Source organism: Arachis ipaensis, chromosome B10, assembly GCF_000816755.2.
Source record: "Arachis ipaensis cultivar K30076 chromosome B10, Araip1.1, whole genome shotgun sequence".
Taxonomy (NCBI): Eukaryota; Viridiplantae; Streptophyta; class Magnoliopsida; order Fabales; family Fabaceae; genus Arachis; species Arachis ipaensis.
The window spans coordinates 132,380,175-132,391,355 of NC_029794.2; positions in this window are offsets into that span (position 1 = coordinate 132,380,175).

An 11,181-nucleotide genomic window follows, 5' to 3' on the forward strand; every position below is an offset into this window, starting at 1 on the left:
ATATCACAACACATATATATTAATCTTAATTAGCGATTAACATGATAAATTTATAAAATTAAATCAAATCAATATCAAATTATCACAAAAAAAAAAAATCAATATCAGATTAAATTATTCTAATGTCTTAAGATTTCTTTAATTAAATTTTGATTTGATATAATTTTATGAACTTATCATATTAATAGTCAATAGAAATTTTTAAATGTGTATTGTGATGTCATTTAATATGTTACATTAGCAAATTTTGATGGCGTAAACAAAAAAGTGGAAGAAGGACCAACATGATTAACTTAAAATCGTTGAAGGATAAATTTAACTGAAAAAAATCTTTCAAGAACTAATTTAGAGAATAAGTAATCTTTCAAGAACGAATTTGACCATTTTACTCAATAACTTAATAAGACTTAATCAACTTGGTAATTTTTATTACGTGGAGAACTATAATTTCATTATTTTCTTTTCTGCTAACAATCTCTAATACGTAGGAAATCATTAAGCATCCTCTCTCTCCCATACCTAAGAGACTCTCGCTTTGAGGGCTGTCACCACTGCTCAGCCTTGGCAGCGACGGCCTCTTCTCAACCTCCAAACGTCTCCTCCTTTTTCTTTGTTCTTTCTTACCTCACCTACTTTCTTTGGTATTCTTCTCCGAATAAATGACCATTTGTATCCATAAAAGTTGAAAACACTGACATATGTACCCACACTAGATCGAAACTAAACTTGTACCCACGCAAGATGTCCTCTGCGTGACAAAAGTACCCTACGTGGTACTCCAACCCTCCAAAGACAGGGTACTTTTGTCACATGGATGGCATCTTGCGTGGGTACAAGTTTAGTTTCGATTTAGTGTGGGTACATATGTCAGTATTTTTATCTTTTATGGGTACAAATGCTCATTTATTCTTCTTCTCGTTTTCCAATTTTCCTCTTGATTTTCACTTTTTTTTCCTTCTAGTTTGGTTAGATTTGGAAAAATCCTCTCCCAGCCTTTTTCTTACTCGTTTCTTTCCTTTTCTTTCACTTTCTCTTCTCTTATTTTTTTGCTGGTTCTAGTATTTTCTTCTGATTTTAATTTCTTATTTCTTTTAGTTTTAGGTTTATTTTAATTTCTCTTTTTCTCTGTCTACGATTCTCATTGTTGATTGTTATCGGACTTGAGTTTAACTTTGTGTTCCTGATTTTAATAATCCATCCGTGGTGTTTTTTCTCTTTTATAGTGATGCTTTTGGTTCTTTTTATGGTTGCTGCTTGTGATTTAATCCACATATCTTTTCAAATTTAGAAGAAAATTTTTATATTTAGGAAATATTCAGATCTATGTAGAGAAGAAGAAAATATATTTTACTGTCTTGCAGTACATCTGTGTAAATTTAAAAATAAAAGAGACTCAAATTTTTTTCTGTTTTTATTTTTTAAAATTTTAGTAATCGAATATTATGCTTTCTATCAGATTATAATTTAATACATAAGATATTGATCTTCTTATTATCGATGTAAAATTAATATCTATTATATTTGTAAGTGTTATTTGGCTTCTTTATGAATAAAAATATTTCTTTAAAAAAATTAATAGATTAATTCAATGATAATAAAACTTTCACATTATCATTTTACTATTTTTATCAGTTTTATTTTTTCTCTAACCAAAATAGAGACCACAATTATTGGAAAGGTTGAAAAAAAATTGGATTATCGTAACCTCACAATTAGGAGTGGAATGAATACCAAATTCAGTTTTATCTTTTTTTTTTTTAAAGAGGAGATTGTTGCAAAAAATGGATACTAAAATGCATTTTTTTTATAATCTATATAAATCGCGACAGGAGTTTCACAGTTTACGAATACACGTAATTCGCTATTGGAGTGTTGCGAATTACGTGCCAGGGAAAATAAGCATAAATCGCGACAGGGGTATCGCAGTTTACGTGTGAATGACTATTGTGCATAAACCGCGACAAGAGTCTAGCGGTTTATGCGTTAGTGAGCAGTTTGTATAAACATAAAACAAAATAAGTCTATGGTTAACAAAAACATACATAACACACACCTAATTCCATGGAAATAAACTAAGTACAAACACATATAATACAAAAGTACATGATAAATCTGACATACATAGTTTACGTCAATGAAAACATAAAATAGTAAGCTACGACTCCTGCCTGTCCTCACGATGGATATGGACCACGAAGTTGGGAGTTCACAGTTCTATTCCGACTTTGTAGATCTCATCCGGGATGACGACCCTCCGCATTTTCAGCAGCAGACCCCACAGAATCAGATGCTGGAGACCCAGCCCCAGATGGACGTTACGCAGGGGTACCGTCCAGATATGGAGAGTATGCAGCGGTACCAGCCGCAGATGTCTGACCCTCATGGGTTCCAGCCCCAGTTTCATGTAGACCTGAATGAGCCTGCTGCCAGCCTGTATGATAGTTGGTTGGGCATGGGAGGGACACCTCCATCTGCATATGGCGTGGGCATGCCCGTTGAACCTCCAGCATAGTAGCGCTAGAGGCCAGCCAGAGTGAGACGGGCCGCTTGATGTGGTACAGGGTCGCATCTCCTAGGAGCTCGAAACATGTGTAAGAGGAACCTCCTGGGTCTCCGCCCCCTGCCTGCTCAGTGGGTCTATCACCAGGACCACCAGATGCGACCCCTGATGAACCACCTCGACGCTGAGGACGGCCACGCCGGACAAAGTGATCGGCATGTCCGACTCCGTCGCCACCAGATCTGTCATCCTGAATCATGTCATCCAGCCATCGCCACTCCCGGTCTGTAGCCCGGGTACCAACGCGTTGTCGCTGCTCGACGCGCCTGTTATCAGGCACGTCCGGCATCGGAACTCTAGAAGGTGCCTATGACGACCCTCTCTGAACAACATCCTGACTGATCTCCTCGACCCTAGGATCGGCAATCAAGGAATCCGGCGACAGAAACCTATGGGCCACTCTGTACCACTATCACAGAAAGTCTGCGGACGGCCCGGGATCAGGCACCTGGGGATACTCAGGACAGCATCAACCCTGTTCTGCCAACTAAGGTGCCATACCTGATAGTAGCTCGGGAACCATCTGTCCCCACCCCTCCCATCCTTGGCATGGAGCCAGTCTATATTCGAGGCTGGCTCAGGCTCGTGCTAGACGCCACCCAGCTGTGGCAGTACCCTATCCACCTGGTGCCACTCAATGACGATGAAGTATATCAAGCAAGTACATGCACGCCATAACCGACTGTGCTCCTCTGTGAGAATCTCTGGATGAACAACAGCCATCACGTCGAGCGAAGCATAAGGCTCCCAAACAATCTACAGACGTTGACAGAATACATTTATTAGTCCATTAACTAACAAATATATAGTTAATTACTAGATAAAAATTGAAACAAAATGAATAAACTTACATCTCGATCACCTAAGCGGTCCAACGCTAGGCGACGCTGGACGACTCTCTCCTCCTTGCGGTCAGATGTCGGCAAGTAGGTGGCCCACCTGAACGAATACAATGTTATACAATATTAACAGGTAGAACCATAATAAAAAAAAGTTACAGTTCAAGTCTAACTACACAGATTGTATACTTGGAAGCCAATGGGAAGGAATATGTGTCGAATCCCCGCGGCCTGAGGCTAGGAAACCGCCAGAAAATTCATGACTGCAGTAGTTGCAGTGGGCCTGCCAAGCTTGTCACGTTTCTGTTGCCCACCCGACACATGCAACGATATAGCTAGGCCAACGCTATCAACCCCCAGCTATAACTGCCCATATCATCAAGTCTCGCCACAAAGGGCAACCACCGCCGTTGAGCCTGTAAAGACTGCATGCCTCTGCCATAGTCCCGACTCCGATCTCAAATCAATCACCCCACACTTTTCTCTCTTTTCCTCTCTCTAAAAAACCTCTCTTTCTCTCTAAAAAACTTTACAACCACCACAAATGTAATCCGTGAGACCCCTAAAGCGTATTTATACTAACACATAAATCGCTAGACCCTTGTCGCGGTTTATGCTTATTTCCCCTGGCATGTAATCCGCGATACCCCTATAGTGAATTATGTGTATTCATAAACCGCGGGACTCCTATCGCGATTTACATAGATTATGAAAAAAATGCATTTTGATATCTATTTTTCATTTTATGCATTCTGGTAATAATGGATCCTACATTATTTATTATAGTAAATAGTAAATTGCCCACATATATATGTGTGTGTATGTGTGGCATGTATTGATCTTATTTTTTTTAAGACAATACAATTTCTTTTGTCATTTTTAAAAAATACTTAACTATCAAGTTTCATAAACCGCGGGACTCCTGTCGCGATTTACATAGATTATGAAAAAAATGCATTTTGATATCTATTTTTCATTTTATGCATTCTGGTAATAATGGATCCTACATTATTTATTATAGTAAATAGTAAATTGCTATATATATGGCATGTATTGATCTTATTTTTTTTTAAGACAATACAATTTTTTTGTCATTTTTAAAAAATACTTAACTATCAAGTTAACGGTTAACATGCCAAGTTGGTTTTTAATGTTACGCTCTAAGAGGGTTGGATTGGACAATGACTATTTGTCTTTCTCCACGTGAACAAAAAACGAAGTTATTCGGGCTTTCTTAAAACAATGCTTTAAAATTGGGGATAAATATTCACCTCCACCAAAATCAGTCACTAAAATTAGTCACTAATAAAACAGAAAGTGAGTTAAGTTAGTTCATAGATTAGTTCAAACTCGACTCATTAATAGCTTGATAAGCTGAACTCATGAGCTAAACTTGAACTTGAATTTGAACTCATAAATTAAATGAGTCAAGTTTGCGTTTAGATAAGTTCAGCTCATTAGCTCGTGAGTTGACTCAATTATATATAATATTATAATATATAATTTTACATATATATTAATATTTTTAATTGTTTAAAATTTTATAGTTATTTTTTATATATAATTTTGATGTAGGACATAAATAAAAAATTTATAATTGATAGATAGATAATATATTAATTTTTTTAAAAATATTTTTAATATATATAAGTTATAATTTATTGATATAGAATTATAGATTATATTCGTATTATTTGAGTCAGTTCGTGAGCTTTTGTTGAGCCGAATTTGAGCTTACGAAATAGGTTCAATTGTTAATGAGTCAAGCCATGAGCCAAGCTTAATTTTCGTGAGTTGAATTTGAGCTTGGTCTAGCTCAACTCAACTCGACTCACTTCTAACCCTAGTCACCAGTATAAAATACATATTAAAATATAAATACACATTGAAAATAAATTAAACCACACATATATTTATACAAAAATATATTAATAACTGATTTTAATAACTAATTTTAATGTACAAATAGCATTTTAAAATATTCACATAGCATATTTTTCATAAAATCCTTTTGCTCATCTCTCACAATTACTAAAAAAAGTTACTGTGAGACCCAATTTTTTTCTTTTCATTGTTGTCGACCTTTTGAAATTGGAGGGAGCTATGAAGTATTAAACTACTCTTCCATCTTATCTCATGACAACAATAAAGAAGTTTCGTAACCCACAAATTCAGCCCAACTGAATACATAAATTCAATTATAATTTTAGTCTTTATTTTATTAAACTACTCTTCCACCTTAGCCCATGACAACAATAAAAAAGTCTCGTGGCTCACAAATTCAACCTAACAGAATACATAAATTCAATTACAATTTTAGTTTTTATTTTTTATTTTTTTAAGAAAAAAGCTCCTTTAATATATCTTTTTTTAGATACGAAAGATTTACATCTTAAATCTTTTGTAAAGAGAAAAAAAAAAAACTATACATCCAAACAAAATACTTAACTAAATCTTACTAAATTGTTATAACAACTTTTTAAATTACACGCTTCTTTCTCTTTCAACTATAAAACTGATGGTGGAGCTTATGATTAACAGCACTACTATACCCAGAAAATCTTGCCAATCTGGTGGCTCATTCTCTCCATTTGCTAATGCAATGGCCATGATGGCAGCTAGTTCCATCACCCATGAAAGAGGGTTCCACATGAAGCCCAAGAACTTGAGCACCTTGCTCTCCTTCTTTTCTTCCAATCTCTTTTGGCCTTTCTCATTGGTGAGTCCATCCTTGGTACAGTTCAATTCTCGGAACACTTCTTCAACAGGAATCCGCTCAAGATCAACAGTCTCCTTCTTGATGTCTTCGAGGCTCGTCATCTTATTGTTTATTGCTTATTGCTTATGATAAAACTGTGAAAGAATAGAAAAGATGAAAAAAATTTTATTGATTGTTGATTGATTGAATTGAATTGTAAACTATGAGGGTAAAACTAAATATATATAGAGCATTATCCTATGAAAGATAAAAGCAAATAAAGACAAGATAAGAACAACTAAAGATAAGATAAAGAAAAGATAAGATAAGATAATAAAGACTAAAATTGTAATTAAATTTATGTATTCTGTTGGAATGAATTTGTGGGTCACGAGACTTCTTTATTCTTTATTTTCGGCTTGAGAACGTTGCAACAACTTAGCCCATGACAACAATAAAGAAGTCTCGTGGCCCACAAATTCAGCCCAACAGAATACATAAATTTAATTACAATTTTAGTCTTTATTATCTTATCTTTTCTTTATCTTATCTTTAGTTGTTCTTATCTTATCTTTATTTGCTTTTATCTTTTCATAAGACAATGCTTTATATATATTTAGTTTTACCCTCATAATTTACAATTCAATTCAATCAATCAAGAAATACAAAGTATAACATTTTTCCTCTTTTCTTTTCTTATTCTTTCACAATTTTATCATTAAGGATATTTATGGTTTTGACTATTTCAAATACTCGATCGAATCCAATTAGTTTAGATTAAATTTGATTCAATTTCATCGTGATTTAAGTTAGATTCGAAGTCTAAAAATTTAGTCCAATTAAATCATTCAATCGGATTAGACCTAATATTCAAGTTATTTGGCTAAGTGTGATTGACCCAGATTTTGAGAATTTCACCGCTTTCATGCGTCAATTCTCTCAGTTCCAGGCACATCTTGGCAGATCTAGTTCCTCTTCTGCAATTTTTGATCCGATTAGCCCTTATTTTCTTCATCCAGGAGTCCTGGTTTGGCTCTAATTCCGCTTAAATTGACACCTCAAAATTATTATCAGTGGTCGCACGATATGTGGAGAGCACTTAGATCGAAGAACAAGGTGAAATTTCTCGATGGATCCATTCTAAAACCAGGTGAAGGTGATCCTAATTTTGAAGCATGGGATAGGTGTAACAATTTTCTCCTCTCCTGGATCAACCTCTCTCTCAGCCCTGAAATCGCTAAGAGCGTGATGTGGATTAGCTCAGCTCCAGACTTGTGGAATGATTTAAAACGTCGTTACTCACAGGGAGATGTCTTTCGAGTTGGTGCGTTAAAAGAAGAATTTCATGCACTCAAACAAGGTGATCTTACTGTTACCTCTTACTTTGCTATGTTGAAAGCTATTTGGGAAGAATTAGAAAATTTACGTGCTATTCTTAGTTGTGTTGCTTGTGTTAATATTACGAATTGTTCGAGACTATGCTTCTGAGGAATATGTTGTCAAATTCTTAAAAGGATTGAATGAACAATATTCAAATGTTAAATCACAAATCATGCTAATGAAGCCATTACCTGAAATTACATTGTGAATTAAAATTTACTAATTCTTTTTGTGAGATACAGGTACTCCCATCATTGAAGATGATTGGGCAAGCTAAAGTCATTGGTAATCTTTATGTGATGGATGCTCAACCTTGGAAACTAACTACACCAGAAGTTAACACACATTCTGTAAATGTCACGGTGCAGCAAGATTTAGGAACTCTATGGAATGCTAGACTAGGTCATTTACCATCCAAAAGAATGTCAATCATGAAAAATACATTTCCATTTATTGAATGCATTTCATTATCTCATGTTTGTGATTCTTGCCACTTGGCTAGACAAAAACAAGCTAGTCGCCAATGGAACATCAAGTTGTCTGCTGCACTTGCTGATCTGGGGTTTACTCCATCTGAAAATGATCACTCGCTTTTTACCAAATCTACAGGTACAACTTTCACAGCTATTCTTGTTTATGTTGATGATCTTGTGTTAGCTGAAGATGATTTGAGTGAAATTCAAGCTGTCAAAATGTTTTTGGATGATAAGTTCAAAATTAAAGACCTTGGCCTTCTTAAGTTCTTTATTGGGATGGAGGTAGCACGAAGCAATGCTGGTATTGCACTGTATCAAAGAAAGTATGCATTGGATTTGATCACAGACTGCGGTTTGCTTGGTGTAAAACCAGCATCTACTCCTATGGAGTACACTACTTCTCTGTCTAAGGCTTCAGGCTCCCCTCTTCCTGATGCAACCATCTATCGTAGATTGGTGGGCAGACTTCTGTACCTTACTAACACAAGACCAGATCTCAGCTACTCTGTTGGATGCCTATCTCAGTTCATGGATTCATCAACTGATGCCCACTTGAAGGCTGCCTATAGGATCATCCGGTATCTAAAACAATCACCAGCAACTGGCTTATTTTTCTCTGTCAACAATTCTTTCACACTATCTGGTTACACTGATTCTGATTGGGGGGCTTGTAAAGACACCCGAAAATCCATCAGTGGTTATTGTTTCTTCCTTGACCAAACTCTTATTTCTTGGAAGAGTAAGAAGCAGGCTACAATTTCAAGGTCGTCCTCAGAAGCAGAATATCGCACCCTTGCTAATGGCACTTGTGAACTCGTTTGGTTACTCAAACTACTAAAGAAATTCAACATTCTTCCTCCTCTTCCGGTTGATATCTTCTGTGATAATAAATCTGCTATCTATATTGCTTCAAATCCTGTCTTTCATGAAAGAACCAAACATGTTGAGGTTGATTGTCATGTGACTCGAAACAAGTTCAAAGAAGGGGTTTCTAATCTTAGGCACGTTGTCTCCAGTGAACAACCGGCTGATCTATTCACTAAATCCCTTCCTCCAGGACCATTCTCTCATTTGCTTTCCAAGCTGGGATTACTTGATTTGCATAAACCACGTAATACCAGCTTGCGAGGGGATGTAACATAATAGAGTTTGTTTTTTGTATAGCTGTCAAGTTGGTTAGTTTGTTAGACATAATTATAGCACTATTAGTTAGTAATTTATTTTCCCTTTTGCTATATATATTGTAATTGGTACTCAGTACTCTGTGGTGGTTCTTTTAATCAATTATTCTCTCTTTTCACTTCTTTCTAATTCTTCTTCCATTACTTTAAATTTCAATGACCTGAGAGTACATCACCAACCTTCTTATTTTCTTATAATTATTTTTGTAATTCACCTAAATTTTAAGCTTGGTATCATTTTACATCTTGAAAGCTTCATTTTTATGTTTGGCCATTTTTATTTTCCTAAACGCAGAATTGATTCTGCTTCTGAACGCACGTTCAGGAGAAGCTAAAATTTGTAGCTTCTGCGTTTCATGTTCATGGTTGCTTATTGTCTTTGGAAAATTAGGTGAAAAATTTATTTCTTTTTTACCAACCCTACTCTTCATTTTCTTCTATAAAAAGAATACCACTAACTATTACCTTCACAATAATTCTTTGTAGTTTTTCCTACTTCTTCATAGTTCTTAGTTACAATTTTTTTTTTCATTAAAATAGTTCAAATTTGTTTTAATCACTAGCAAATTGAATATTTTATTTTTTTTATTATTTTTAATACTCATTTTCATATTTAAATTTTTATGTTTTTATTGTATTTTTTACTTATATTTTTTTATTTATATGATAAATATTTTTATATTATTTGTGTAGTGTTCTGATTTCTCATGTTATGTTTTTATAAGTTTTTTTTTATTATTTACTATACTATTTTTATATGTATATTTTTTATAATTTTTTTTTTATTTTTGTTTGGCTTTGTTCATATAATTATTTATTTATTTTATTGTATTTCTTTTATTCATATGACAAATATTGTTGACCTTTTTTTTTGGATATTTTTATTATTTTTTTCATATGAATTCTTTTTTTCTATCCTTTCCTGCATTATATTTATGTTGTGTATGAAATTTTTTTATTTTTTATTTGATTTTATTCATACGAATTTTATTTACTTTTTATTGTATTTTTTTGTTCATATGATATATGTTGTTGATTTTATGGAATTTTTATTATTTCTTATCTGAATGATTTTTTTTCCTATTCTTTGATGTACTTTATTTTTGTTTTGTATTAATTTTTTTTATTTTTTATTATGACTTTATAAAATTTGTAATTGTAATTATTATATACTACGTTTATTATCAAAAATTTGTATAATATAAATTATGATCATATAAAAAAGGAAAAAATAAATAAAAAATTAATTATAAGTAACAATAAAGCCATAAATAATGAAAATTTATAGTCCAAAATAATACTAAATTAAAGAGTACTAATAGTACTAGAAAAATTATAGAATATATTTTTTTGTTTGATATTATAAAATTTATAGTACTCTCTTTCATATTTATTTTATTGTATTTATTTTATTTATATGATAAATATTTTTTATATTATTTTTGTTAGTGTTCTGATTTTGCATACATATAAAAAAATTTATTTAAATTGATGTCTCTTTTAGTAATTTTTCATTTAAAAGTGATTTTGAGTAGTATAATCCAAACAACATTTATTTTACTATAATCAATTTTGATATAAAGATTGCCAAACATAAATTACGTTAACCCAAACTTATTTTTCATCAAAATCAATTTTACAAAATCAATTTTATGTAAACTTTCGTTCGCAAACTACAATCCAAACACACACTTAGTTGCTAATAATATCGTTGATAAAGTTTGAACTAGACTATTGACGAAACTTGAATTGAGTTGCTGAATGTGCTTAAAACCGTCCAAGTTAACAATTTTGTCAAATTAAATAAACAACTTGTTAAACAAGCATGTTAATTTGACACTAATTTAAATGCAACCTTAATGATCGTCCTCAATTTCTGGTTAGGTTAATTAAATATAAAATCTAGTTTTCTCAGGTAAAAGTACACTTTAAATATTTAATTGTGTATTTTTATATCATTAAAAATAACTCATTTTTAAATTTATTATTTAAAAATTATTTAAACACATAAATATAATTAAATAATTATATCAAACTTTTTGTACTA